Genomic DNA, 26604 nt, shown 5'->3' with positions numbered 1-26604 from the left:
AGGCGCGGAGCCTCGGACCCGGCACGCTACGCCCGGGGGCTCGCCCAGCTCCGCGCCGCTGCCGCTACCGAGCGTGTGCCGCGCGGGCTGGCCCGCGGGGCAGCGAGGACCCGGCCCGCCTCCCCAGCGCCTGCCCGAGCTTCTCCCCCTGGCGGTGGAGCTTCGGCGGCCGCCGGCGGCGCTAGGCGCACTGGAGCCCGAGCTGAGCCGAACCCGAGTGCCGCAAGCCGTTCCCGGCTGGTTCCCGGGGTTCCTCCCAGCACACTGGCCGGGGTGTGGGGGTCGGCAGGCCGGAGGGATGAGGGCGGGCGAGGGGGCGCGCCGTAGAGTTGGCGCTGAAGACCAGACTCTCGGCCGCGAGCGGTAAGTGTTGGCGCTTGAGGATAAGCTTGGGGGTGCGCGGCGCGGGTCTCGACGCCTGCCAGCCCTCCTCCCCTCACCTCTTCGGGGCCCCCACCTCGCGCACCCTTCCTTCTGCCGCCTGCGCCTTCCTCTTGTTCGTTGCTTTACGGGTTATTTTTTTTGGGGGGGGGGAAGGGGTGACTGAAGTGTTTGCACGCTCCGAGTGTGCCAACGGAGGAGGAAGTCAGGTGAGAGGCCCCAGCGCACCCACCCCCAAACCCAGCCTGCGTAGGGTTTATCGCTCCCCACTCGGGGCATGTAATGTGGGCCAATTTTTTTTCTCGTCAGTGTTCGGTCAAGGCGATCTTTCCTAGAGGGCCTCCTTCCCTACAGCCTGCTCAGCCCATCTCTCTTCAGAACTCCACCCTTGCGCCTTCTGGCCCCTCATCCGGCAGCGCTGCACCCCAACTGAGGGGCATGTAGCGCTAGGAAGGGGAGGCAGGGTGTTTCTCTTGCAGACCCCCCACGATGCGCCCTGTGCCGTTTATTTCAATATTTATCTCCCCGTCAGCAGCTGTATTTTTTTTTTCATCTCACTAGAAAGGGGCACATAACCTGATGTCCAGTTTCCCCAAAAAGCTGGGATCAAGGGGGGCAAGAAATGAGCATTTCAGAGATAGGGCACTCAAGACAGGAGAAGGACTAGGGAACCTTCCTAAATGGGACTGAAACCCCCAAACCCACCTCTGCAAGATCAGGGTAATAGCAGGCTCAGGACCCCAGGCTAACTGTAACTCTGTTAACTTTACCCCCTCCTCTCCTCTCTCTCCTCCCCACCCACCTCAGGAAGCTAGCAACTCTTTTCTTTTGCGCTGGTGTTGTCGTTGACTAGGAAATTTGCATTGAGTACGACAACAGAAAATTACTACTGTTTACTCAAGGTTAAAGGGATTGCAGGAAGAAAAAAAAGTCTTTACTTTTTCTCTCCGTGCACTTGTATGTGAGTGTATTTGCGTGTTTGGCAAGAGTGGAGTTGTGAGGTTCAATTGCATGAACTGCAAAATGTCAGTTTGTAACAATAAGGACTGTAGAGCTGCCTCTGTGTATTTTTAGAAGCTGCACTTTCTTGAGTTCCTTTCACACAAGGCTTGCTCTCTCATTAAGTCTCCATAAATAATTGTATTTAGAGAGAAGGAAACTATGGAAGCAGGAAGGAGATTGCTAAAATCTCCATCCCACCAGCGCAGAGCACAATTAGCAGTGAAGTTCCTGGAAAGTGACTGTGGGCTGAGAATTCAGATTTTCCTAAAAGCTCGGTTAGGACCTCTTCTGTCAGATGCCTATGAATAAAGCACCCTGGGAAAATCCCGATATCCGTGCAGTCTTATTTTATCTTTTTCACAGTGGTTGATTTGACTTTCAAGCCCTAGTAACAAACATCAACTGTGCTGGTATTTGTGCGGTTTTTCTAAATAAAGGAAAGTAGCGCATATACTATTACTGTTTTCTGATGTGCCAGTTTTTTTCTGTCGGTGGGTATTGAATTCACTGAAATTCATACGTATTTTTCACTTCATCATTTTATGCACAGACAACAATTCTGAAGACATAAGAATATAGAAAGTTTATGAATTAGAGTATTCTTTTAGAGTGCTCACCTCAACTGCTAGTTCTGTAAAGCAGGAAGGTATAAATGATTGCAGTGGATAAAACAAAGTAAAGCACAAGTTTTCCTTCCTAGACCACTTTCTGCCTCTGTACATCTCATGAGACACACACAAAAAAATCCTCTTGCCTTAATTTACCAAAATGCTGACTTTGTAACCAGTATGGATAGCTCCATCTGGGAATGACATCAGGTTTGGAATGGAAAGAATAAATTCTCAGTCTTTAATTACTGCTTATTAGCAATTTCTTATAGCAGGCAGCTGATTCTCCAATTCTGAAAGCCTGAAATGAAGCTTAACAGAAATTGAAATACAAAATAAGGGTGGTATTTTTTTTTCTCCCTTACATACTCAAGCACTTTCCTGTATTTTCAGTTAAGCCCTCGGAATTTAAGGTGTGACATGCGCCCATGAATTAAATCAAGGAAACATTTGACCCTCAACCTTTTTTGTATCCCCCCTCAAAGGACCTTATACAGAGAGATCATAGGATCTGTTATAATACAGAATTATGTAATGTTGGATTCAGTGCATTAAGTAATATCTTGATAAACTCTTATGTAAACCTTACTCCTGGCACATCTTAGGAGTTCATTAAATGAAGGTGTTAATGAAAAATGTTGGGCACATATTCAATAGCAAAGGGCTAAGGCCTATTTTAGAAAAAAAAATCATTTTTTTCCTGAAAGTTATTAGGATAATACATTTATGCTACTAGACTTTTTAACAAGTCCATATCAAACTTAATGTTTGGAAAAGAAGTAACTCTGAAAAATAGCATGTCGTCAATAATGACAGAAAGTTACACCAAATCTCTGTTTTAAACCTAACTTGTTCCTGGTCTATGCATCCCCCCCCCCCCCAAAAAAAAAAGTTAACTTGTCCAGTCAATCCTTTTAGGGGCCATAAAATGGAGATATCTTAGGTGATCAGAAATTCACCACTTGCCTCTGTAAGGCTAGGATTTTATCTATAGAGTTCAATATGTATTGTGTGGAAAAATGAATAATTTCTGAAGTAGTTCATTCCGTATTTATACATTTTATTAAAATTTTTCATTTATTGCATAGAGTTGTTTTTTTCTTGAAACTTCCAACCAGAAGTCGTAGTTCTGCCATTTGCAGGAAAACAGACCAAACCTGTTGTGTCGGAATAGGCTATGTTATGCGGGAGTAACAAACAATTCCAACTTTAGTGACCTGTAACAGCAAAAGTTGTGTTTCTTGATTGCGTTGAGTCCGTTGCAGATAAGCTGGTTTATTCCATGCCTCAGCAATCTGGGTCTTAGGCTGATAGCATAGCTACCATATTGAATGTCTCATGTTATGGCAAAAAGAAGGATTACTCTGAAGGGTCTCATGCTGGCTTTTAAATGCTGTGGTCCAGAAGTGACACACATCATTTGAGCTATCAAACTAATTGGTCAGAACTAGTTGCTTGTCTCCATGGAACCACCACAAGGGGGCCAAATAGTGCAACCAATCTTGTGCCCAAAAGTAGGGCAGTTCTAAAGACTGTCGTTCCCATAGAAATTCTTGTCCACATATAGCTTGACAGCTACACAATCTCTTCCTACCACTCTGTGGGTAGAAGGGTATTCCCTTCTCTGGGGGTAAGCAACACCAGACTTTCCAGCAGTTTATAGGAAGACATAGTGTAGCTGCTTTCACCATCTACTCTTTGAATGCAGTACTAGAGGGTCGCCCTCTCCATTGTTATGCCCTATCGATTTTAACTCATTCTTTATATATTTTCTAGTATTATATACATTTTATTTTCTCAAGGTTTGTTTTCCTGGCAAGGGCACAATGAACAGGAACTTTTAACAACTGTTATCTGAAGATGTCGTGATCATTATAAAAATTTGAAATTTGGTCTTGAGTAGTTCCCTAATTTTAAATGTCAAATGCTTTATATAATCTTGCAACAAAAATAAAACATCCTCTTAGAAATATTCATCCATTCATTCGTTTATCCATCTATTTATTCATTCAGTAAATATTCATTGTGTACCTACGGTGCCAGGCACGCTATTAAGCAGTGGGGACACTGAAATGACTGAAAGTCCTTCTCTTGAAGGAACACACTTTCCTATTGGGCAGAAAGACAGGAGAACTCATTAAAGTATTAAGAGAGGCACAGAGAGTCGTGGGAACACTTGAGAAGAAGCAAAAAGCTATCTGGCAAGATTTAGGAAAGCTCCATAGAGCTGGAATTGACACTGGAACTAAGTCTTGAAGGAGTGAGACTCCTCTAGGCAGAAAAAGAATTGACACTGGAACTAAGTCTTGAAGGAGTGAGACTCCTCACTGAGGAATTGACACTGGAACTAAGTCTTGAAGGAGTGAGACTCCTCTAGGCAGAAAAAGAAAATAAAAGGAGGATATTCCAAGCAGAGGCATCAGCATGCACAAAGGCACTGAGGATAGCAAAGCTTGGTGTTTAGGAACTACAAGGAATTCGGTGTGACTGTAACTTGGGTTCTTTGTGAAAGAAGAAACCCAATAGCGCCGAAATGGTGAAGGGCCTTCAGATAAGGTCTAGAGTTTAGACTTTATCATGTACAACAGGGATTTGTAAACTCTTATGACTACTTTGGGGCAGACAAGGATTTAAGTGAGCAAAGCAGATCAATTAAGGCCATAAGAAAGAGTCCGGGCTGTGAAAATCTGGAGATACATTCATCAGGTCTCTATAGAAAGTTCACACTGGTGGTAGAGGGTACAGGGAGTGTTTGGAGCCTGGGAGGCTATAGCTGATACTCTGTAATCACTTGAGGGATGATATGAAGTACTTAACACTGTGCCCATTTTATAGATCAACTTTCTATGTGCTTAAAAGAGTCTAGATAAATATTTGCAGACTTAATGAATGAAAGGAAAGCAAGCTAAAATATTGGAAAGAGAATATATTTTTTGAGTGTTGCTTCTTATGCCACATATTTCCTTTGCTGGACTGCTCATTTTTCAAGAGCACTATGATCCAGCATTGAGCACATAAATTTTTCTCTATCCCTGTATGATAAATATTATTGGTTTTTTTTAAATACATAAAGCATTGAGTGCAGAACACAAAGAGAGATCACCAAAGCATCAGAATACCTATTGTCTGGGACCAAGCTCACTGATCCTCCCACATTATAAAATGCTTGCTAAACAGATGGGTCTTGTACTAGGTCCTAAAACCATGTCCTCATAGGCTCTGTAAAGCTACACTAAACCCTTTATTACTGCCCTCCAGAGTACATTATAGCTCAGTCTATCCTATAGCTATGTGCCCAAGAATGTACTGAGGGTGTTTAATTTTTGTTACTTTTAAAAATTGAATCCACTAACTCATTCTTTCTAGCCCCTCTCTTATTTTCAAATCATACTTGCCTGTTACTCAACAGTCAGAAACCTGCAAAACACTGCATACTCTCCCATAAACTTTTAATTTTTATTATTTTTATTTTTTTCATCATATGCATTTATCATCACAATTGACTTTTCATTTTGTGAAAAATAACATAGATATAAAAAGGCAATAACATTTCAAAGCACATCACAATAATTAGTTGTAGAATAAATTTCAGAGTTTCATATGGGTTACAGTTTCATATTTTTGGGGTTTTCCTACTAGCTGCTCCCAAACACTGGAGATTAAAAGAAATATCAATATAATGATTCAGCAGTCACACTGATTTGTCAAACCCTACCTTCTCTGCATAACTCCACCATCACCTTTGATCTCCCTCCCACTCTTTAGGGGTATTTGGGCTGTGCCCATTCTAACTTTTTCATATTGGAAGGGGCTGTCGATAATATGGGGTGAGGGATGGAGCTAGGTGATCTGTAGAGGCTGGCCCCTCTTCATTGCAGGATTTATCTGAAATAGGGACCCATCTAGAGGTTGTAGGTTTCTGGAAAGTTACCCTAGTGCATGGAACCTTTGTAGACTCTTATACAATGCTCTCAGTGTTCTTTAGGATTGGCAGGAATGGTTTTGGTTGTCTCCCATAAAATTTACAGTGTTAAAAACACTAGTTATTCTTTCATAAGACTTGGTGATTTATCTCTAGCAGGGTATATAGTTCCATGGACACATCTCTGTTCTTAAAACTGCTCAATTCGGCAGATAATCTGATCTTTAAAGTCTTTATAACTCAGTTCTACAGATTATAATTTTTTAATTCAAGTTTCTTGAGGTATAATTTATATACAGTAAAATTCACTGTATGATTTCAATGAATTTTGAATACATAGGGGTCAGCATAAGCAAATTATAATATTTTAAATTGAATTCAGAAGAAATAAATGTGTGCAGCTAAAGCAACCTTAGGTGTTCAGCTGCCTGGACTCTAATCTTGGTTCAACTAGTTACTACTTGCATAATATTGAGCAACTCTTCTAATTCCTTTCTGCCTCAGTTTTCTTTTCTGTATGATGGGAATAATAATAGTACCCACCTGGAACTAAAAGATGCACAGTGCTTCAACATTGTCAGGACTCAAAGGTTAACCATTATTTCTGTTGCAGTTAATTTTATTTTTGTCATTATTATTGTAATAGAAAAGAAATCAGGGGGATAAACAAGAAAAGAAAAATGGATTGACTGGGATATAGATGGGATATGTATAAATACCTCCTGGGTGACTCAGTGGTATGCCAGGAGTGCACAAAGCTAAGAATAATTATGGCCTCTATTTCTGGACTATTTATTTTTTACATAAAGATTTCAGAAGGAATTATTTTTCTATTCAAAGAAATACATGTATAATGGATTGGAAGGCAACATTTTGTAAGAATTTTTAACAAAAATTGAGTCTTCAAAAACCTTTTGGCTGCTGGAGACTTTGAGAGGAAGGATAAGTACTGTATTCACTTCCTTTTGCTGATTTCTCTCTTCTGTTACTTTGGTAGAAATGATTGCAAAATACTGGAACATCTCCTCAGAAATATTTACATTAAAATTGTGAAAGTATCTCCTCTTTTTATGTGTGGTGCATACTGCCCAGATGTAGAACCTTTGCTCTTAGTGAATGTTCACATTTTAGACCAAAAACCTATTGGAATAAGTAAGGAAAAGTATTAGAACATGACCTCGGAAATCAAGTCACCAGAAGGAAAAGAGCTGAGCTGAACTCTAGTTCTTGTTCTGTTTCTCATCAGCTAGCTGTTTATATCCACAAGGGCAGGGATTTCTTTCTTTTTTTTCACTGATAATTCCAAGATATCTAGAATAGTGGTAGGTATGTAGTATAGATACACATTGTCGAAAGATCTTGGGAAGGACACTTAGTCTTCATAAACGTCAGTTTTCTCAGCCATCAAATAAGGGGGTTAGATCAGAGGTTGTCAAACTACAGTAGGTTTAGAAATTAAATGGAGTGCTTGTTAAAATACAGATTTCTTGACTTCGTACCTAGAAATTCAGATTTGGTAGAAACAAGCTGGGATCCAATGATCCACATGGATTTGAGTCATAAGGGTCAGAATCTGACTAAAGAAGGGAGATTTTTGTTTTTGTTTTGTTTATTTTCATTCTGGAAAACCCATTCCCATATAAATTGGAAGACACAGAATAAGAACTGCTTCAGGCATAATTGGATCTACCTACTTAATGTTACCAGCCATCCCTCGGTTTTGCTTTCTTCTGTCTCAATGTCTGTTTTAACAACTCAGTCTGTCTTTCCCTCTGCTATGGTAAGAGCTACCAGTCCCTCCAGGCTTCCCTTCTTTGGCATGGAAAGCCCAACACAAATAGCATGACTCTTTCCAAGATTTCCAGCCAAAGATCTGAATGGCACTGGGTCAAATTGTATCATACCTGCACTCATCACCACAATCTAGTGCCTGCGGTTCTTGAACAGACAAGTTTGAGGTCAAATGCCCACTCTTGTATTTAGGGGTGCAGCCACCCCAACCAAGTCAGGGAGGGATTGTTGTACAAGATAAATGGCAGGTAATTTTTCCAGGAAAACAGAAATGGATACTTGTTATCCAAAACTACAAATTGCCACCCATTACTGTGCATTTTTTGGAAGAACTTGGGTAAGAACCCAACCACTGTTCTGAAAGAGTAACCAGTATGCCAAGATATTAAGGTGACCAGGAGGGCATAACTAGGGCCTCAGGTTGTCAGAACTCCCGAGCAACTTGCATCATCCAATTACCCCAGTGTTTTGGACAAGTTCTAAGCATTTCCTACGTGCACCATGAAGGTTAGGAAAGCGCTAACCTGAATGATGGACGTGCAGGTGATCTGTGACCTGCATTTTGAGAATCACTGTGTTTTGAGACCTGTACTTTGAGAATCAGTCACACTTTGAGTTCATCTCAAACATACAGTAATATTACTACTCCAGTATCTTCATGAGATAATCTGGAAGCTGGTTTGTGCAGTTGACAGTAAAAGCTAAAGTTGGGGTGCAAGAGTTAAGACAAACAGACAGAAGACCAGCAGTTGAATCATGCCTTGACTATTATGGGTTTGGTTTTACTTAATAATCTTGGGCCAACATAGCCTGTTCCAGCCTTGTTCTTATAATACCTGTCTGCCTTTAATGCTTGCAGCATAACTGGATGTACATTACACAGATGGTGGAAAGGGGGAAGTAGGGAACAGCCTGGGACAGAAAACTGAATTGATCACTAGTCGACAGATCTCTTAGATGCCTTACATGTGAGGTCATGAAAGAAGTAAATTCTGATGAATGATTGACCCATTTTGTTAAATGAAGAAGCTACTATCATTCTCTTAAACTCATTAATAAAATCATTCCCAGCTCTACCTTTTCATCTTAGCATTGCCATTAATTTAAGTTTCAAATGGCCTCTCCACACCTCTACTTTCACCTCCAAAGCAATCCAATGTGCAAAGGAAAGTATTTTCAACAAATGTTGCTGGAGTAACTGAATATCCATGTCGAAAAATTAAACCTTAACCCTTCCACCATATGTAAAAAATTCATTTGTGATAGAGTGTAGATTTAAATGTAGAAGCTGAAACTATAAAGCTTTTAGAAAAAAATATAACTTGGAGAGAAACAAAAATTTCTTAGAGAATTCTTAGAAAACAATAACCACAAAAGAAAAAAATAGATAAATTAGACATAAAAATTAAAAACGTTATGTTCATCTAAAGGAAAGCAGGATGAGGACTGAAGCCTGGAAATCCCTGATTAAGAATCATTACCACCAGGGGGATTTCCTCTCTTGTGCATTAGGTCAATTTATTTTGACTTGTAAGTGATAGAAGCTGACTCTGCGGCTTAAGTGAAAAGGGGAGTTTCATGGAAGCACATTGGGGCTTTTCATCAAATCCAAAGTTAAGGATACAACAGGGCCTAGGAACAGAAGAAGTAGTGAGACACTGTAAGGAACCCAGTAAATCCTCTCTCCATCTTTCATCTTTGTCTATTCCTCATGACCATTCACCTCCCTCTCTCCTTGGATCATGTTGCCGGTTCTTGAGCCATGAATAGTCCAGTTGAGCCATCCAAAGAAAAGCCCATCTTTCTGTCTTTGACAGTTCTTAGGGAAGAGTCTGATTGGTCCACTTGGGTCCAAAAATCTGTCATCAGAGGCAAGACAATATTTGGAGAAACTGCGGTTCCTTTCATTTATGTGAACATAGGGTGAAAAGAGATTGCATTTTATTTGATGTCCTCTCTACATTTCCTCTTCATTAAACATAAAAATTAGACACCATTAGGCACAGTGTTGATGAGAATTTTGTGCTTGGTTCCAGTTTTTAATGGCTGTAAGCTTTGGTGTATTGATACACTGTGTCTTTGATTGTCTAATATTAGCATCTCTGCATCTCTACATATTGACTGATATATTAAAGGCCATAAACAAAATTGTCCATTTTACAAATGGGCACATTCACTTGTAAATTATTAGCTGAGATCTATCTATAAATACCGAATGCTTTGTTCTAATCTGATTGTACAATAAAATTAATGTAAATAACTTTAATCAACTTCAAAAGCAGCAAATTCCAAGACAATTAGGTTAACTTTAAGAACTCATATTTATTGAGTTAACAGATGGTAAATTAAAAAACAATGAAGCTAATTTTTAAAATCATTCATTGAGTTAAAAAACAGACTTATTTAACAAAACTGTTGTTAACTGGCTTTTCATCCCAATATGCATATTTAAAGATTACGATTTGGGGGACTTCTGGGAGGACAGCAAATGAGTTGCAGTATGTGAACACTCCTCCAATGGATTCCTTTTAATAAAGCTTTGGAATCATCTGAAAAAGGAAAGAACTTTCTATGCATTGATAATTAAAATGTAAGAAATAAGCCTATTCTAGATTTTGGAAATGATGAATGGTCTGCTTCATCAATTCAAATTTGCTCTCTAACCTGCTCCTGTGGCCTTTTGTTGCTGGACCTCACACACCTTAGCAACTTCTAATGCAGAGTAAAAAATGCCCCTGGCCAGACTGCATCTCTAAAATATTAAACAAAATAGGCTTTTCTCTGCAGAGTGCCTTCTTGGGTTTTGTGCACTGGTGATCTGAAATATGCGTGCATCACAAAAATGTTCTTTGTTCCTCTCTGGTTAACGATGCCCTGTGCACTGGTGTTTTCCTCCTGGGCTCCTACTTGGTTGAGTTTACTTGTGTGTTTTGGTGGTGAAGCAATAAATATACCCAAATACCTCAAATTTACCAGAAACTGGTCATCTCCATACAAGAGCTCAATCCTTTCTCCAACTTCATGAGGTTTTATAGATAATATTGGAGATAACACCATTGATTCAGTGAGGTACATCTTTTACATTGCTTTGGCTATTATTGGTATTAAATGATGGCATATTTAGGACTAGAGTTATTCATGCAGAAATGAAGTTGTTCTATAAACAAATTTGGAATAGATGTGTTTGAGTAGCTGGCTGCTCAATTGTTATAGTCTTTTCTTTACCATGGACAGTCACAAACAGCAATGTAATTTATTTTATGACCCTAGAAATTACTTGTCTGTGAGCTGATCTTACATTTTACAGGACCTGATCAGTAATGTTTAGGTTCATATGAACTGGTTTTGATAGACCAATTTATGACTTTTAATTTGCAAATTGAATTTAATGTGCAAAAGAATTTTCAATGAATGGTGTTGGAATAACTGGATATCCATGTGGAAAAGAATAAACCTTGATCCATACCTCCCACAATGCAGAAAATTTGTTCGCAGTGGATTAGAGGTATAAATGTAGAAGCTAAAAATTTAAAATGCTTAGAACTAAAAAATCTCTGTTTTAAAAACACTTAGAGCTATAAAAACACATTATTGAAATTACTGTAGAAAAATTTATCTTATTATTGTGCATTTAAAACTTCTTATCCCCTAACCTTTTTTCTTCCTTGAAATACTTGTTTTTAAAACCTTTTGATAGTATCAGGTTTCTTAGAAATGCAACTATAACCACATAGCAGATTAGACTATTGTTTTTTTTTTCACTTAAACAAGAATAAGTTACAATAAGAATAGAGTATGACCAAATGCAATTGGTGAAATTTCTGTTTTGCAGAAATAGAAATCAGGGATATAGAGTAAAAACTTTAGAAATAGACCAAGCAATAACAGAATATATTCATCTCATATTCCTCATATTTGAAGGAAATGATAAAGAATTAAAATAATAAGAGGAAATTGGATAGACAAAGTATGGAGTTCTAATTTAAAATATAAGTTCCTTGTGGGGGAAGAAATATCTTATTCTTGTAACTGCACCACTAACAGAGGGCTTAACAAATAGTGTACACTATTAGCTTAAAATTAATACTTCTTGAATATATGAATAAAATAAGGCTGTTCCCTTGAAAATATAACAGATGGATCAGAAGCAAAAAATAAAAATTGCAACAGAAGAAAACTTTTCATATACAAAAATTGTGCTGGCATTGAAAAGTATATTTTGAGCAAAATTAAGGACTAGAGATAAATACCTAGATTAAACCTGGTAATTTTTAAAATTTACATAGCAGAGAAAAGTCCTGTAACTATCTAAGAAGAAAACCATATATACTTTTGTAAATTGCCCTCTTGTCTCCTTATATAGAACAAGAACCTTTTAAAGATCACATGTACATTTCTGTATAATTTTAAGAGGAACAAGTTTGATTCTGCAAGTTTTATGCCGAGCTGAAGTCTACTTTATGTGTAAAAGCAATAGAACAACACTTCTAAATCTAGAAGGTGTCAGAAAATACGAAAACCAAGAGATTTTTCTGCAAAAATTGCAAAGAAATCTTCCAGACCACTTACAGGTGAGACAATATAAAATCTCAACAATGGGAAATTTCAATAAAAATTATTAGTGCTAACCAAGCATTATAAAGTAAACTAAGTGAATAAAATGTAGTGAAAATTGTGGTGAGTTAAGAATTGATGTAATGGCTAGATATTTGTTATGAAGGAAGCAAAATTTTCAATAAAACAATCCTGAAAGAAATTGTGTTTTGTTTTGTTTTTTTTCTAATGAACAGTCAATCTCTAGCGATCCTAATGAAGGAAAAGGAGATAGAGGAAACAAAAGCACTGGAAGATGTTGCTTTATTTTCTAATCATTTGATAAGAATACACTTATAGGGAGTTGAGAACTGTTTAATGGAGACACTAGTTGGATTGAAAACAGAGTATCTATTTTCTAAGTAATTATAGAAGATAAAAGTAAACAAAATGATCCATTTAAAGAAAAAATGGAAAGGAAACAGAGAAACTATTGAAAAGAAGAAAGTATAAATTAAGTTGAAAAAAAAGTCCAATGAAGCTTAAAAACTATGTCAACTAGATATGATTACATTTACCTATTGAAATGGAAAGATCCTCAGATTGAATTCCAATAAAAGTCTAATGATTTGGTGGTTCCTAAAACAGAGATACTTAAAGGTAAAGGACACAAATGTTTTTAAAAACGTCAAAGATTTTCTGCATTAGCATAGTCAAATCCAAACTGGATGTGTCATTATTCATATCAAACAAGGCAGAATTCTAGTCAAAACAGAAAACAGGACAGAAAGAACTATTTTATAATCATTAATGGTGTAACATTAGTGAAGTAATAGTAGTATTGGAAGATTATGCATGAAATAACTTTATATTGAAAGAATAATTCATCACAGCAAAATAATATGTATCCAAACAACACCAAAGTTTGCAAAATTAGGAACTGTACTGATGAAATATTTCATATGAAGGTTAACTAAGAAAAAGATTATTTTAATAGATATTTTTAAAGCATTGTTTAAGACAATACCTGTACTTGAAAAAATGATAAAAATAGGAAACATGAAAAGATTTCATCCACTTGATAATAGATATTTAAAACTAATAGCATTAAAATTAATGTAAAGACCATAGAAATATATGTGTTTAAAAAGAGGCATGGGATGGGTATTGGTGTAACAATTTTGCTATAATCATGTTTAATATTTTAAAAGCCTTGATCGATATAATAAAATATACTGAAGAAAGAAGAGCTATAAAGAGTGGGAAAAGATGATACAAATTATCATTATGTACTGCAAAAATATTTTCATAGCTTGGAAACCTAAAGAAGTCAGTGAAAATATTAGTAGACTCAAAAAAACTAGTAAAATATTAGAGAACATATGAATATTAAAATAAATCAATAGTATTTCTAAAGCAGCATAAACTTTTTTTGGAGGATACATGGTCTGGGAGTCAACCCAGGTCTCTCCCCCATGTGGAAGGTGAGCATTTTAACACTGACCCACCCATGCACCCTAAATGTAGCATAAACTTTTAAGAGATTCGTTTTATAAGAGCAACAAGTTATGTAAGGTTCTATGACTGAATTTGACCAGAAATATGAGATCTAACTAAGTAAAACTTTTTGAAAGCTAGAAAAATCTTAACTTAATTGAAAGACATATGTTTCTTTAAAAAGAAAAAATAGTTTTAAGGTGCTAATTCTTCCCAAAGTATAGATTTAATGCAAATCTAATAAAACTATTTTTGTTTTTTACATTTTGAGGTGGTAGTGAAGGAGAACTTGATTTTGACATAAATCTGGAAGAAAAGGCAGGTAAGAATAGGAAAAATCTATTTGAGAAAGAAGAAGAATTTGACTAGAGACTAGTCATAAAATATTAAAATATGTTTAAAATTATAATTAAAACCATGTGATGCTTACACTAAAATAGATTGATTAATGAGGTAAAACATATCAAAATAAATTATATTATATAGAAGAATTTAGTATTTGATAATGGCTGTGGCACAAATCAGTGGAGAGGAAAAGCATTTTGCAATACATGGACTACACGATTAATAGTTTGGAAAAAACATCGATATATGCAATGATCATACATATAGAATAAATTACCAAAATTCAAACCATAGGAAATCTAAAGGGAAAATAGCTTTGTAGCCTAAGAATGCTGTAACTAATTGCAAAGTGAAAGATAAAATAGATTTAATTATATTAAAATAGCAATAAGATGAGCAAACAGTAGCCTAGATATAATTATTGAATATAATGGCAGAAAGGGTTAATACCATTACTATACAAAAGCTCATACAAACTCATAATAAAACCCTACTGGGAACTAATACAAAAGATAAGAATAGAATCACATTTCACAAAAGATTAAATATAACAAATTTGCAAATATATAAAAACATCAACCTTACTAATAATCAAATGAATATACTCTTTTAAAAACCAAGTTTTATTTAGGTTTAAAAAATTATTTTTAAATTAATGTCAAGGTCTTACACTTCCCGCTTTTACAGATTATTTTGATTTAGATCAACTCATTCTCCAAGGACAAGTAGAAGAGCTGAATAAAGTCTAGCAAACATTTGTTTGAAGGCACTGAAGAGCTGTTAGCTGGAGTGGGCTTGAGAGGCCCAGAGCCCAGAGAGAAGGGAACCTAAGACAGGTCTCACCTACTCTAACTGCTTGTCAGAAACTAAAGCATTACTGGAACTTTGAATGTTTGATCATTCAGAATCTCAAATAATCTCCACAAATTTTCATGCATAATGTATGCCATTCAATAAAAATTACCAGGCATGCCAGCAGATAAGGTAAAATGACCAACAAGAGGCACACAGGAGATCCAGATATAGGAGTAACAGATTTAAAATATCCATGATTAATATGTTAAAGAGATTATTAGGAGAAGACAGAGAATTTTAGAAGTTTACTGGAAAGTATGATAGGGAATAAAATGTAAATTTCAGGACTGAAAAATAAACTTAAAAATGAAATAGATGGGCTTAAGAACAGATTAGGCACAGCTGAAGAAAAGATTGGTGGACTAGATAACAAAGCAGTTGAAAAATGAATGTTAACGGCCAAAGTTTGCAAGAGTGCATTGAAAAATTTTTTTTCTTGTATATGCAAGTATATATAATATATACAGTAAATATAAATCTGTATGATACTTTTTGAAATACATTGGCAACATATCAGGTATTAGAACAAAAAAAGTTTCTATCTTTTGGCCCAGAAGAAATAATTTTCAAAATGAGAAATTTTGTGCAAAATTTCACAAAATGTGAACATGTGTGATGTTCACTGTGATCTTAGTTATGATAGTAATAACTTTGTGCAGACAGTATTTTAAGTTCTTTACTTAAATTAACACGGTTAATCCTCATTGCAACCCAAGAAGAAAGTTACCATTAATATCTCCATTTTACAGATGAGAAAACTGAAGCCCTGAGAGATCAAGTAACTTGCTCAAGATTATGCTAGTGAGTAGAGGAGCAAGGATTTGAATCCAGGCTTTCTTTCTCCACAGCCTAAACCCAACTTTAACCTGTCTAGGTTGTTAGAAGCAACCTACATAGCTAATTACCTCTGTCTTGCTAAATAAGTACCAAATGCCAAGTCTATGAAATATCATGCAGGTATTAAAATGAGAATCAAATTTAATAATATGGGAAGTACTTCTGATATAATGTGTGAAGAGAAAAAAGCAAATCAAAATCATAGAACAACAATGAATCTAAATATATGCACCTAAAAATTACTGAAAGCAAATATCCCAAAAGGCTAACAGCAATTAGGTTAGTAGTACTATATGTGCATTTCTTCCATTTTTCAATTTCTCAAAATTTTAATAATGTGTGTTATATTAAAAAAGTAAATATTCTGTCTATTAAAAAACAGTGCAGTATATTAGGTAAGAGCATTGGCTCTGGAGCCAGACTGCTTGGGTCACTGCTTACTCAGTGTGTGGTGGGCAAGTTACTGAACACTTGTTTCCAAGTTTTTGAGTTTTATTATAAAGTGAGAATAATTATAGTACCTACCTCATAGGGTGAGTGTGAGAATTAAATATGCTTATAAATTGTTCCATATTTAGAGTAGTATCTAGTACTTAGAAAGTATGCCGCGTGAGCTATTATTATTGTTATTTTTTTAAACAAACTTCATTGTTTTAGAGCCCCTGAGTGTCCAAGAAAATGACAGTTCCCTTCAAGCAGTCTTCAGAGAAGCACATCCATTAGCAGTAAATTTTGTTTCTGTATATAAATCTTAATTTGTTCTTACTGTGAATTACCCAATGCAGAGATTTTTAGAAATGTTCTTGCCATTGGTTGATACTGGTAGCCTAAGAAGCAGCAACAAAAATCAAGTATCTGATGTGTTTTTGCTTTTCAAGAAGCCCAGGCTCCCTATTTGTACAAGATTTGACTACCCATTGAGTCCAATATTGCATTGACATTATCAGTACTGAATCAGAGAAGATATTTATCTCCTTCCCTAGTTTTCACCCTTGTGATAGTTAGATTCAGTTGTCAACTTGGCCAGGTGAAGGCACCTAGTTCTGTTGCTGTGGACATGAGCCAATGGTACATGAACCTCATCTGTTGCTCATTACATCTGCAGTCGGCTAGGAGGCGTGCCTGCTGCAGTGAATGATGTTTGACTTAATTGGCTGGTGCTTAAATGAGAGAACGCAACGTAGCACAGCCCAAGTAGCTCAGCATACCTCATCTCAGCACTTGCAGCTCAGCCTAGGCCTTTGGTGATGCAGAAAGGAATCACCCCAGGGAAAGTTGTTGGAACCTAGAGGCCTGGAGAGAAGGCCAGCAGAGATCGCCCTGTGCCTTCCCACGTAGAAAGAACCTCAGATGAAAGTTAGCTGCCTTTCCTCTGAAGAACAAAATAAATCCCCTTGTATTAAAAGCCAGTCCATCTCTGGTGTGTTGCATTCCGGCAGCTAGCAAACTAGAACAACCCTTCTCTAGATGCATGACTTTTTACCAGCTCCCATATTTGACACGCTGAGTTTTAATAGAAAGCTGTTTAAGAAATATAATTGTTGTGAATTGATTTTGCTGAATTGAATACCCAGAAAGTCTGAAAATGTGTTTTTCACCATTTTCTCACTATTAGGTAGAATTTCCTCTTTATTTGAAACAGTTTCGTTGAAATTGTAAAATTAGAAAATTATTTTAAAATGCTAAGATTTATTGTTAGTTGCCTTAGTGCTCATTGAAATAAGACCTTATAATAACTCCTGCCAGTTAAACTGATAGGTATTTACCAGGTAGGGTAGTGCGGTACCTGTATAAGGAAAGGATACAATTGTTATTTCATATATATGTGAGAATAATCACCTTTGATGCAACTGTTTGATTTTCAGAATGGTGCAGGTCTCTGCTCTTATAAGGCTTCAGCTGTAGAACCCACACAGGACCCTTCCTAGGTGAGTCTGCCATTTCATTAATGTTTTCTGTCTCTTAACTACTGCTGTTCAATTTATGTGATTGAACAGGACATTGGCAATGTCCTTGGGTGAAACTTCCTAAAAGTCTTTAGCTCTGTTATGTGGTAAATGCTTAAGAACTTTCTTTAATGTCTGAATGTTCCATTTTTGCTAAAGTTATTCCTTTTGGGATTGGTCGTGAAAGCACTTCTGGGGTTATCTCCCCCCCACACACAATTAATTCCAGGATTTATTCAAGAACCTCCCACAGTCCCTTTTCTAGTGGGCAATCAGGTCATCTATCAGCACTTTTTAATGAGCATCTACTATGAACAAAGAACTAGGTGCTGTTGGAGACAAAACGGAGTCAGATATTGATCCAATTCTGAAGGAAACTGGAATGTAGAAGTGGAGGCTATATTACAAAAAAGAAAAAAAAAGGCAATACAGAGAGCAAACAAAGTATTCTGTCAATTTATAAGCAGGAGAAATTACTTTAACTGGATTTTCCTGGGAAGGCTTTGTGGAGGAAATAGTGTTTGGGCCTTAAAGACAAAGACAGGGTTCCATTTGGACAAGAAGATCCTTCTAAAGAGAGGGAATACAGTGATCCAAAACTGAAGTAGTATGATTGGGTGGAAAAACACTGGCCTAGGAACAGAAAGACATGGGTTGGCCTTACCTTGTATGAACCAATTCTCCTGTGTGGCCTTAAATTTCTCCACCTGTGAAATGTATAAAATGATTCCTGTGCTGTCATTCTTTCAGGATGATGGCGAAAATCAAATGAGAGGTTGCATGTGAAGGTTCTTCAGAAACCGTGAAGCACTCTATGAATGAAAAGGGTAAATTGTTTTCTCTCTTTCTTTGTGCCATAAAATCCATGAGGGCACTTAATAGGGCCAGTCATATTGGTCTTTAAAAATATTTGGTAAAATAGGGTGGTGCGACAGTAGCTCAGCAGGCAGAATTCTCACCTGCCTTGCAGAGATCCGGGTTCGATTCCTGGTGCCTGCCCATGCCAAAAAAAAAAAAATTGGTAAAATAATGAACCATTAATTGAATGAATCTATTAGTGGGCCATTATTGAGTGGATAAATGAATGAAACAAAACAGTATAAATAGGGAACAAGGGGTGCTCTTTGGAAGCATGAAGTAGAACTGGGTATTGGGAAGATAAACCATGGCAGGAGGGAATGGGTCCTGTAGGCCAGAGTTTCTCAAACTGTGATCTGTGGGCAAGCAGCAATGGTACCACCTAGGTGCTTATTAGAAAAGCACATTCTCTGGCCTCAACTACAATTACAGGATCAGAAACTCTGCAGGGTAAGGGAGAGCCCAGAATCTGTTTCTAATCATCCCTCAAAGTGATTCTGATCCGTGCTAATGTTTGAAGGCCATTACATCATGCTAAAGTGAGGGGTTTGGGAATTATTCTGCTGGAAATTCAGTGCTAATAAAGGTTTATAGCTGTGGATAGACATAATTTTCAGCTGTGGATGGACATATTCTTGGATGATGAGGCATGTGATTGTGCTTAAGAGAGTTTGTGGCTTCAACAGAGAAAGGACAGTAGGACATACTGGAAAACACTGTATTTTACCAAGTCCAGAGGTGAGGATTTCAATTTTGCCTAATTCCAGATAATGTCTACACAAGCCACATTAGAGGCAGATCAGAGCAGGCGTTGCTCTTGGGCACCAGAGAAACCTACTTGGTCTGCAGAAGACCAGGTGATATGGGAGTTTTTCTGAAAGTACACTAACAATTCTCAAATATGACCTGATCCTCTCTGCAGAGAGGGGAGAAGGTAGGCCCTTTAGTCCTGACCACCTGTGAGGAAACATTAAATGGAACCTTCCAAACTAAAACTGGGCCACTGCACTAGATGTGAACAACTTTATCTTTAAGGGTGGTGAAGACAGGTCTGCAGAGGAGAGGGTATTCTGGGTAGGAGAGATGAAGAGACTCCTGGGGAACTATTATATCTTAAGGGGAAAAAGAGCCAAGACATAAAAGCACAGTGAGTCCAGTTAGGGAACAGGTTGAGAGACAAGTAGGATGTGAGATTTTCAGAGTGGTTTTGGGAGTGCTAGGATGACCAGTCACCTCCATGTGCCTAGGACTGAGGGATTTCCCGGGACACAGAACTTCCAGTGCTAAACCTAGAACAATCTCTTGCAAACCAGGACAGTTGGTCACCCTAAGAATCTCCATCCTCACCTGTGTTCAAGATCTGGCGAGAAGCCATGATGAAAGTAGAATGAACTCTGCTCTCAAACCTTGCTTCTCATTGTGTGGTCCATAGACTGGAGCATCTGTATCACCTGGGAGCTTGTTAGAAATGCAGACTCTCAGACCTGCCCTGCCGTCTAATGAGGATCTGCATTTCAACCAGATCCCCACATGATCTGTGTGCACATTGAAGTTTGAGAAGGACTGCCCTAAAAGATACTGTGAGCTCAGGTAACACTCCCCACCCCCACCCCCAGTAAGGTAACATAGCACAGATGGTGAGGAGAATTTCTTCTAGGCTGTGAAATGACTGACGTCCAGGTCAGCCAAATCCTAAGCCTAAACCATATCAACCCTACCTGTTGTGATGTTTTGAAGTTGTATGTACCCCTGAAAAACATGTTCTTAAACTTAATTCATTCCCATGGGTATGAGCCCATTATAAAGAGGATCTTTTGATGAGACTACTTTAGCTCAGGTGTGATCTACCTCATTTGTACCTTAATCTTATTACTAGTCTTAAACAGGATATAAAAGATAAAAAATGAAGAAAAACCACTTCCAGGGTAGAACCATGGAAGCTGAGGTCTGGAACGAAGACATCTTCTCAGACCAAGAAAGCAGGCCCACCCATGTGTGTGAAAAGGGTGACTCTGCCCCAGCCTTTAGGGAAGGTGGGCCTTAGACCCCATTGTTCAGGAAGAGTGCTGCCATCCCATTGTCTGAGAGGCTGGACCCTGTACTGCATATACCAGAAGAGCCTGGCCCCCATACCAAAATTTGAAGAGTGGAGAGCCTTCACTCCAGCCTTTGGGGAGAGCATGGCCACTGTGCAAGTACTCGGAAAGGGTCAGGCTGCTGCACCAACAGACCTGGAGGACAAACATCATTTTATAGATGACTCTTAGACTGGAAATCTAATAGAGTATGCTCTGTGGGGTTTTGGAATTGTTTGGGACCTTGACCCCTCCCTGTTTTCTTTCCAATTTTTCTCTAAGGATTTGGGAATGTTTATCCTATGCCTGTCCCTCCATTGTGTATTAGAAGCGGATCACTTTTTCTCTTAGTTTCACAGGTCCATACACAGAGGGGAATTGTGCCCCAGGACAGACCACACCTATAACTGATTTTGATGAGACTTTATTCTAAAATGATTGATAGCTTTTGGGATATTGTGATGGAATGAATATCTTTGCAAATAGAAATAACATGTCTTTTTGGGCAGAGGGTGGAATGGAGTGGTTTGAAGCTATATGTACCCAAGAAAAACATGTTCTTAAACTTAATCCATTCCTGTGGGTATCGATCCATTGTAAATAGGATTTTTTTATGAGGTTACTTCAATTAAGGTTTGACCCACCTCTTTCAGGATAGGTCTTAATTCTGTGACTGGAAGTCTTCATGAGATAATGAAATTCAGACAAAGGGAAAAAAAAGAGAGAGAGAGAGAGAGAGAAGCAAGAAGCTGAAAACAAAATCAGAAGAGAAAGGAGAGACCAGCAGATGCTATCAGTATGCCTTGCCATGTGGCAGTGGAGCCATGGATCACCGGCAGCCCAGCTTCAGGAAGAAAGCCTCATCTTGATGATACCTTGATTTGAATGTGTTCATGGCCTCAAGTCTGTAGGCTATTAAATTCCCATTGTTAAAGCCAACCCACTTGATGGTATTTGCTTTGAGCAGCCTGGGAAATTAAATGCCTGAGAAGGAAAACAAGCATCAGAAAAAATTACATATGAGAGCGACAGGGATAGAGAGCGACCCAGACAGAGGGAAAATGATGGATAATACAAGGTAGCCAAGAAGTAGCCCCTTGAACTGTTAATAGTAGTTGTAGGGAAAGTGAGAGAAGCCAGAAATCAACAATGGTGTGATGGGAGTAAAACTAGAGAAATGCTTTTCAGTGACTATTAATGTGACCCTGTTTTTTTCACCTCTTGGCTGATGTGAGCTGGGAAATAGGTTATGTTTGGAAATGTGGATCCAGAAGCAGTATAAGTAAGCTTGTAGAGAAAAATTTTAAATGATCACCCACTAAAAGTATTCAGCTTTAGCATTGTAGCTTAAATATCTGCCAAAACATCCGAGTACTTCACATAGAGTTTACTCAGATATGCAAAGGAAGTTTCATTTTCTCTATTTTCCTCTCCTTGGTCTAATCTTTCTCTATCCGTGTGCTCTAGCAGGGACAGTTTAGACTTAATTAACAGTGTCTCATTCTCTTCCAGCTTAAAAATCGTTCTTTTACTTTAAACATCAAATCAGTGGTTTTTAAACTGGAGCGTACACCAGATTCATGAGGAGCAGTTGTTGAAGCATATATTTCTGGGCCCTATCCCAAAGAGTTTCTGATTCAGTAGGTCTGGGGTGGGGCCTAAGAATCAGCATTTCTAACGATTCCCAAGTGATGCTGATGTTGTTTGTTCATAGACCACACCTTGAAATCCTTCGATTGAAACTATTCAGAGTTTAATTCCCATTCAAAAGGTGATGGTTTAGAAAGCCTTTTATAATCTAAAAGGCTTCTCAAAATATCTAGCCAATTTTTACACTTGATTATGGACCAAATATGCGGACCGTGCTGGAGGTGACAAATAGTTGAGCTGGTTATTACATGTTCAGGAATTTTACAACCCATTTCTATAAGCAGCCATTATTAAGAGTTAAATGACATAAATCTACAGTTAAAATATATTTGAAAAGAATCTTCAAAAATCATTTGCTTTTAATTTTACTGTACTTTACTATTATCTATATGTATTATAGATATAGTGGTGTATTACCGCACAGCTCTTTCTAACTCTGTGGTCAGTGACATCATGTTTTTAGCTTGAAATCAGTCATGTTGGGAGAATTTACACCATGATATTCAGCAAATACTGCAAATCAGGGTTCCACCCCTTTCTGAGAGTCTGTTATTAAAACTTTGCCAGTAGCAAAGTTCTTGCCTGTCCTGCTGGAGACCTGGGTTCGATTCCTAGTGCCTGCCCATGTTAAAAAAAAAAAAAAAAACTTTGCCAGTATCCCCCTGCGTAGAACCTATATCCTATATCTGGGGAAGTGAGCCAGATAACCCAGTGGCTTTTGGATGTCTTGTACCTATTTGGATGTTACAAAGTTGCCTTTCCCCAGAGGTTCTGCCAAAAAACAGTGTGCATGTAGGAGATATTGAAAAACTAGAACCCTAATATCATCTCATCTATTTGCCCTACTTTTGTGTCTCCTTTCCCTACTATCCTTTAGATCTCTGTTTCCACAGCTTAACTTTTATACATTAAGGATAAACATTCATGGCCTAACATCACCTCTCTGGTATTCTTCCCCCAAATCCATAAGTCTAACTCTAACTATGAGAAAATGTCAGACAAACTCAATTTGATGGACATCTACAAAAAATCCCTGATCAATTCTCTTCAAAACTGTTAAGATCATGAAAGACAAGGAAAGACCAAGAAACTGTCATAGATTGGTGGAGACTAAGGGGATACGGTGACTAAATGCCATGTGGTATTATAGGTTGAATACAGAACAAAGACATTAGTTGAAAAAGTTGAGAAACCCAAATTTTCTGATGTGTTGTGCCAACGTAAATGCTTAGTTTTGATTATTGTATGATGGCTTTGTGAGACATTATCATTAGAAGAGGTGATGTGAAGGACGTATGAAAACTCTGTACTACCTTTGCAACTATTCTGTAAGTATAAAATTATTTCAAACTAAAACTAATGAAGGAAAATAAATAGGCTGCAGGTGGGATGAGATCTTCTCTACACTATGGGAAAAACCTCATCTACCTACTTCTTGATATGATAAAAGTAGGAAAGACAGTGAATATAGAAACTAGTTATCTTTTAAGGTTTGTTTTCAAGTATTTTATCTTTTTTGCAGAATCGATATTCTCTTTTGAATGTTGGAGGCTGAGCATTATTTCTTCCTTTCCCTTTTTCTTTATAGTCCTGTTGTAGCAATCCTAAATCCCCCTACCCTGAAGGTGGATGTCTCCAGACAGCAAAGAAGTTCATATACATAGCAAAGAGAGTCGTATCATTTAAAAATTTTAACTTTATTTCGTGTCTATTGGAAAATGGGCCAGCGTTCACATAGGTACATCGCTTTCTAATTAGAACAGTCAGGGATATATCTAAATGAGGGAGAGTAAAGGTACTACATGGCACTATTTCTCAAACTTTAATTTGCAATTATATCACTTGGGGATCTTGCTAAGATACAGATTCTGATTCAGTAGATTTGGGGTGGGACTTAATATTCCTGTTTCTCCCTGGTGTTGCCCAGCTGCTGGTCTTTGAGTAGCAAGGATCTAAGGCCCTTTCTGAAACATCTCCTCTCACCTCCGCACAGTTAGCATGAGGAAAGCATTTCTTGGTCAGAAGCCCAAAAGACATAAAAATGCACAGTGTCTCTGTAAGACCTGAAACAAAATAAGGAAGCTAATCAAAGAAGAAATACTTTTATCAAGACATGACATTATTACACATTTATAGATGGAGTAAAGGATGAACTGCTCAGCCATTCACTGGATATAAGTGAAGCTGTTTTTGAAGTTTAGTTTTAAGTCTCAAATAAGAGTCATGTTATCTAGTCATATCCTTTCACTAGAGAGGAAAAATTCAACCTTTTCCATTAAGAAAGAACTAAAGCTTTCAGAATTATTGAGTTGTACAGTGATAATGTACATTAATCTGTTCTTTCCTCTAAAACTTTCAAATGATTGGAGTTCTTGGAAAATAGTATCTAATTTTGTCTATACATATTCTTCATCTACAAAAAACTCTTCCAAAAAATTTAGGCCAGAAGAGCAGGTAATTTGCTTGTAGCATGGAAGGAATCCATGTCAGTCAAAAAACATGCATTTTAGAATTCAACAATATAGCAAGAGGAGAATAAAGTGTTGTGTGTGCGTTATGTGTGTGTGTGTATGTGTGCACATGTGTTATCTCACATTATTAGGAGCTTCCAAGGTGTCATGTGCATTTACAAAGCCACTCTCCTTAGCATCTCACTATGGAGCATTTTTCCAGAAGTGTGAGTCTTGCTCAGTGGTCGTGTAAGCACTCTGGCGTCTTATGCATGATTTATAAATATCGTGATGTACTTGACCAGCGTTGACCTGAATTTGCTAATTACTTATCTTTCTTTTACCCAGTATTTCTTTGTTTAGGAAGCAATGTTACTTGTCTTACAACATATATTATCCAATTTACAGTAAATAGAAATAGTATTAGGAACAGCAAAATGAGATCATGTGTACAGATCACTATATCCTGGTGGGCATGGCCATGTTTAGTAATAGCTTTTCCTTGGGCTCTTGCCACTTTGCCAAACACACTGCATATGCCATCTTTGGCTTTCTTAACGTCTCTTCAGGGATCAATAAAGTGTCCTTTTTTTTCTTAGATGGCTTCTTCATCTCCCTTTAAGAATACAGTATTGGTTTAAAACACTGTTCAATTTAAAGCAAACTCAGAAATTCAATCACCCATGATTGATGCTGGGCGAATAGCAGAAGAAATGTACGTTGATTTCATCCTCTGCCTTTCAGATCTTTGAAGGGAAAATGGGCTGCTTAAAAAAGAAAGTGGCCTGATCAATTGTTTATAAAGCTGTTTGAAAGTAATCTTATCCTACATTGTTTCTCTGATATTTTATCTATAGACATTGGCACTTTGTTTCTTTAAGTACTTGTGTTAATTTTTCTCTTGAAATGCATGTTCATAATTGAAAATTATTAAACCTTCTTACTGTTTCACATGAAATAAATCTGATAGGTGTATTAGCAACAAAGATTTATGTCTCAAATAGGAAAGAACAATTCATGAAACCAAATTTGAAGTTCAAGCAGAGCAATTATGTTGACATATTTTTATTTTATTTCTTGGTTCTATTGGTCTGTATTTGATTTCAATTACATTTTCTTTGTTATTTTGTCATTTAAACCATAAATATGTTGTCCCAAATTCTTTGTGCAGAGGCGTGTTATATAAATAAATACAAATAAATAATCAATGATCATATTTCTACTGTGAAGCATCATTATTTCTTATTTTAAATAAGACAACTATCATTTGATTATTGGTTTGTGCACGTGCAAGTGTAGCTGATTCTGATTCTTTTTTATAACAACAACTGATGAATCTCAAATGTTAGTGCAAATTATCATACAAATGTACTAATAATACCAAAGAAAGTAGGAAAACTTACTTTAAAAACAATTGTTCTCAACAAGAGATTATAAATAGAACCTAATTAACACATTTCATTATTGTTGTCCTTGGCTGCAGTCATGTAACCTTGGACTTCAGATGACCTTGTACTTTCTTTGCAACTTATCCTAAATAATGCATGTTGTTTTGCCTTATTTTATGTCAAGAGGCAAAATATTGAAAAATTAATCAAAGTTGCAAGGAAAAGTTTCTCTCATAATAGAAAAAAATGTAGCTTTATTTTATCATCTTTTTAGAGATTCTTTAGAAGAGAACATGGTTGCTTTAAAAATATGAAGAGATAAATTGAAAGTTGCTTTAACTACACCAGTTGGGATGGAAAATTAACACCTTTCTGGTGGGCAGTTTGGTGATAGCTATTAGAAAAAACAAAAACAAAAACAAATCCTTAACCTATGTGTAGTCCTATATACAGGGACGTTCACTTT

General features: G+C 37.3%; 1 long non-coding RNA gene across 2 annotated transcripts; it reads left to right on the top strand.

The window, feature by feature from the left end:
* The first annotated feature begins 138 nt into the window (after positions 1-138).
* LOC143657528 (uncharacterized) lies at positions 139-25954 on the top strand. Of its 2 annotated transcripts, XR_013162886.1 has the most exons (6): positions 139-363; positions 12068-12275; positions 17637-17699; positions 18468-18544; positions 20008-20165; positions 21304-25954. It is a non-coding gene; the product is annotated as an uncharacterized LOC143657528 (long non-coding RNA). The 2 variants fall into 2 exon arrangements; XR_013162887.1 differs by lacking the exon at positions 20008-20165 and having other exon boundaries at positions 141-363.
* The last annotated feature ends 650 nt before the right edge of the window (positions 25955-26604 follow it).

Source organism: Tamandua tetradactyla, chromosome 15 (genome assembly GCF_023851605.1).
Source record: "Tamandua tetradactyla isolate mTamTet1 chromosome 15, mTamTet1.pri, whole genome shotgun sequence".
Lineage (NCBI taxonomy): Eukaryota > Metazoa > Chordata > Mammalia > Pilosa > Myrmecophagidae > Tamandua > Tamandua tetradactyla.
Note: the sequence above shows the minus strand (reverse complement) of the source record. Positions and strands in the feature narration are given on the sequence as shown.